This window comes from Pseudophryne corroboree, chromosome 6, assembly GCF_028390025.1.
Source record: "Pseudophryne corroboree isolate aPseCor3 chromosome 6, aPseCor3.hap2, whole genome shotgun sequence".
In the NCBI taxonomy this organism is placed as follows: Eukaryota; Metazoa; Chordata; class Amphibia; order Anura; family Myobatrachidae; genus Pseudophryne; species Pseudophryne corroboree.
Window position 1 is genome coordinate 474,502,684 of NC_086449.1, and position 4,970 is coordinate 474,507,653.

The window sequence follows — 4,970 nt, forward strand, 5'->3', positions numbered from 1 at the left end:
ATATTATGGGTATAAATAGTGGCTCCCTTTGATTAGTAGCCTATGCTTCTGAGGAAGGTCTGAGGACCGAAAGCGCGCTCAAGCACAAGGCTCTAGCCATCTGGATCCCGCACAAGTGACCAACCGCAGCTGGTTCTGTTCTGTGGAGAGGTGTTCCAGTGTCCCATTTGGGTGATATGCTTTTAAATTATATGTTTAATGTAAGTTTGTTTTTGTCAGAATAAATTTTATATGGTGAAGCAGTATTGCACTATATTTTGTTCTCCCTTTGAGTTCCTAGTCTCACAGGACATCTAAAGGGATTGAGGGTCCACGCCATCTGGTGGACGATATGCATGACTGACTCATACATATGTGAGTTGAACCAATAAAAACATCTTCTTCACTTCACTGAAAAAACTGGTTGCACTATGTTTTTTCTTATTGGTTTTACAGATTTGTTATTTCCTTGAGAAGGGTGGTTTCTTGTATTCCACTGACAAATTTCCTCTAGAAAAGTATTTGTCAAATCCAAACGGTTGATATCTAAGTAAGCCATTTTCATTGTTATTGGTGTATGGTGGCGCCAGGTGTGGTCATTTTTCTTGTAGCTACCGCAAGGAGACCCGGTCGCAATACAGGCGTCTGTATGGCCGGTGCGTCTGTATGCACAGTGCGTCTGTGTTCACTAAAAGTTCCCGGAGCGGCGGTGTACACTAGTAGCATCTGGATCCACTCAGCGTTCGCTAACGTATTGATCGATCTTGGAAGTGAGGGGAGTCTCCCTGTATCCCACTCTACTGAGTACGGGTTATACAGCACTACATTTCTATCTACTTTTGTCAGTATGAATAGTTACATTTAAGTGCCTATTGCATATGAGTCTGTGTACATTACTGTGGTTTTCTTCGCATTGCGTCTGAATACGTTAAGATCTGTATAAAACAGAATTCAGTAATATGTACTCCTACATACTTTAAAATGTGTTCGTAGTTGATTATGTGCTCATATGACTAATATATAACATGTGATTGACTGCTATTGTGATTGCTGACTTTTATATATGTTTGTCAGTTGGTCTTCTGATCCTCAGTGCTGGTACATGGGTAAGGGTCAGATTGACATCACTTTAGAACGATAAAGTGGTTACAGTCACAAATTGTGTAGTACACTGTGAAAGTGCTGATTATTTATCATGTCTAAGAGCAGCAAAAGTGACGAGAGTACACTTACAGTAACACCAACACTCATCATGTTGTCTTGCAAAAACTGTGTTATTCTCTCTGATCTGGTACTGGATGGTTTATATGTAAAATGGTTTGCTTTTCAGCATAATACAAGGCAGATCCCTGATCTACGTCAAGTACAGATAGATCCCCTTTTGGTGATGTTTGCACAGACCTTGCCCAGTATAGCTGAAAGGTTAATTCCTACAGCATCAATACCAGGAATAGGGTTCACTATTAACCCATACATGCAGCTCTCTACCTACGGTATCCCCAACAGCTTCTCCAATAAAACAAGCTGATAAACCAAGTGTAAATAAATCATCAACTGCACAGGCTACACATGATGATTCATCAGATGATGAAAGCTCTACATACTCTACTTTGGCATGCAAAGAACAGGTAGAGGGTATCTTCTCAGTGAATATAGCTGAAATGAGAGCAGTAAAGGCCTTTCTGTCCTCAGAGGATCAGCAGAGCCTGTGTTAAAAATAAGGTACCTAGGTTTAAACGTCCCAAAGAAATAAGGCCTCCTCGTGGGGGACCCCAGCAGCTGATGGAAATCATGGAAAAGGTTTGGGCTATACCCAATAAGGAATATAGGTTCCCAGTAATGGGATTCCAAATATCCCTTTCCAACTGGTGACTGTTTAAAAATAGGAAGTGCCTCCTAAAGTAGATACGCATATCATTGATAGTGCAAAAATCTATATGGCCTTTGCCGTCAACGTCAAAAGAGGGATGGTTTTCTGAAAACCATATTGTCTCTGTCTGGGGCAGTCATAAGGCCAGCCATGACTTCATCTTCCAATCTACAGCCACACCACACTGGATAGGCCCAATCTCACCAGATCTTGGAAGCTAAGCAGTGTTGGGTCTGGTTAGTTCTTGGATGGGAGACCACCTTGGAATACCAGGTGCTGTAGGTGCACTGGGCTGAGGTACTGGAAGACAGGTGTTCAGCGCCTGCAAGGGAGCAAGAAGCTCATATGGACACTAATGTTCTAGAAAAAAGGGGGGAACCTGGATTGCACATCCTTTTACTAAAGATATCAAGAGGTGCTATCATGCTGAGGTTTCTAATACTATGCTGGAGGAAGATAGGGGGGAACCTGGATTGCACATCCTTTTTTCCCACTATATTTGTGTATATATTGTACGCTGGAAAGCAAGGCTTCCTTCCTCTGGATTGGCACTCCTCCCATTCACCCTCAGGTGTTTTAATTAGCTGGGTTCCTGCATTTCAGATCACACATTGATAAGGCCCTATTTAGAGGTAACTCCTGTATAAATTTATAGAATGTGATATTAGGGATGTTAGGGACCCATGTGATGAAGTCACATGGCCGCAGTACATGGGCCCGCATATTTGCGCAAATGTGTGCTAAGAACTTTAATTATACTCCATGTTAATTGTGAGCGTTTATTTAAATTATTTTTACTATCAGTGTTCTTAGTGCTAAGAGTGTGCATCTGCATCTCTCTTCCTCCAATAATGTTCTACGGCATAAGTATTAACAATAGCTGCTTGAAGAGCAGTTTGGCTTACATGGAAAGCTGATTCAGAATCAAAGAATGTTCTGGAAACTTTGCCTTTGGCTGGACGTTTCTGTTTGGGAAGGAGTTAACAGATATTCTGGAGTCAGAAACAGACTCCAAGAAGGTCACGTTTCCTTCCACATATAACCCCATACCTAGGGGTCCAGTTTCGGCCTTGTCTGTCATAAAGGAACACAACAGCCCCAATACAATAAGTTTGGTAAGGCAAAGGCAACCAGAGGGCCAGCTTCCAAACCAGAGGATAAGCCATCAGCATGATGGTGCAGGTCTCCTTCTGGGGGACTCCAAAAGGATAGGGAACCGACTTCTTCAGTTTGCACAGATCTGGTAGCAGTCTACAGCTGCCTGGGTGCAAGAAGCAGTATCTCTAGGTTATGCTTTCCCTTCTAGAAGCATCCTCCTTGAAGGTTCTTCTGTTCCAGTCCGTCTCGGGTAGAGGCGGAGGACAGGGGTTTGTAAGAAGCAGTTCAGGATCGCTGGATGTCGCTGGATGTCGCTGGATGTCAATCTCAGAAGCTGGAGCACAACCCTTATTGCCACTGATCTGCTGACGAGACGTGAATCCCGGAAGCCGCGAAACCGGAAGCGACTGGCCTGCGTTCCACGCTTGCGGGCCAGACGATACAAGTGGTATCGGAGCTCTGGGAATCGGCTGTCCCACCGGAGGTCCTGCAGGCACGGACCCGGGAGAAGAGGGAACGGAGGACTCTGGACACTCTCGGCTCACAGGTACTGTTACCCGTTAAGCACTAATTCACATGTGTGGCGTGCAAAGAGGCAGAGTGCCGGAAGGTCCCGACACAACATAAATAATCACAGTGGATAAGGGCATATGAAACCGTGATCCTCCTAAGAAATCCATCAGCTAATAAACAAAGCAGCTGGGACGAGGTAACACACGGTGACACATTCATATAGGAAGACCCCACAGATTACGCAACTGCTTTTTTAAAGGACACTTTTCATCTACGTGGGATAAGCAGGTCTCGGGACTTTTCCCTATACCCCTTTGGGGCGAGTATAAGTATTGACATACTGATTCAATCATCTATGAAAAACAATAGATTGTCATTATCACATTGTTGTGTGCATCAGTTGATGTTAAGACAAAAACGTGCTATTTTATTTGGATTTTAACATTATTTTTATAAATATCTTATATGTGCAAATAAAGCAAGTATTAGTCTGACCACTTCTCTCTGACATTTTCTTCCTTACTCCCGGTGCGCCAAGGTCTTCTTTCTATTTATTGACTCAAGTCCACACTAGTAAGGGTACTAGTTCACCTATTGGCCGCACCACTTTCCTATCTGGCTACTACAGCCATTCATATCCTCCCCATTTCTCTTTTTTCTTCTTCTTTCTTATCTCCCCCCTAATATCTTCCCACACAAAAGGGGCTGCGCAGGTAGTATTTGTCTTTATAAATTCCACTCAAGACCTAGGCAGCGTCTGATTCTGGCCAGATGGAATGGAATTCATCAGGCAATAAAGAAACAGAGTATGGTACTTTCACACAAGGTAAGAAAGTCATCAGCCTGGTGGCTACAGACATCCCATCTAGACAAAAGGAGGAACTTTTTAGATATCAGATGGGGGATCCTGACAACAGATGCCAGTCTTCAGGGCTGGGGAGCAGTGTCCAGAAGATTATGGTTCCAGGGACAATAGACCACAGAAGAAAGTTGCCTGCCAATAAATCTGTTAGAACTTCGGCCTATATACATGGCAATGATCCACTCGGACAATGTAACGGCAGGGGTGTACTTCAACCATCAGGGAGGAACGTGCAGCCAAACAGCAATGAAGGAGGTAAGTCACATACTAAAGTGGGCAGAACTCCATCTTCCAGCATTGTCCGCAGTATTCGTTCCGGGAGTCCTAAACTGGGAAGCGGATTTTTCCAGGTCAACGCGCCATACAAGCAAGCGAATGGGCTCTACACCCAGAAGTCTTTCAGACTCTGGTAGACAAGTGGGGTTTGCCAGAGATAGATCTCATGGCGTCCTGTCTGAACAACAAAGTGCCTGCATACGAGGCAAGAACAAAGGATCCCGGTGCGATCGTTGTGTACGCCTTGTCAGTGAAATGGGATTTTCATCTGGCCAGAGGCGTAAATGTGGGAGGCAACGGAGGCAGCTGCCACCGGGCTCCTGCTCTGAAGGGGGGCACCTCTCCTCCTGTTGCGTGACAACATTCAGTTAA

At 44.3% G+C, this 4,970-nt stretch overlaps 1 pseudogene; it reads left to right on the forward strand.

Annotated features, from left to right (window-relative positions):
* Positions 1-2,015: 2,015 nt before the first annotated feature.
* LOC134937870 (5S ribosomal RNA) lies at positions 2,016-2,134 on the forward strand (annotated as a pseudogene).
* The last annotated feature ends 2,836 nt before the right edge of the window (positions 2,135-4,970 follow it).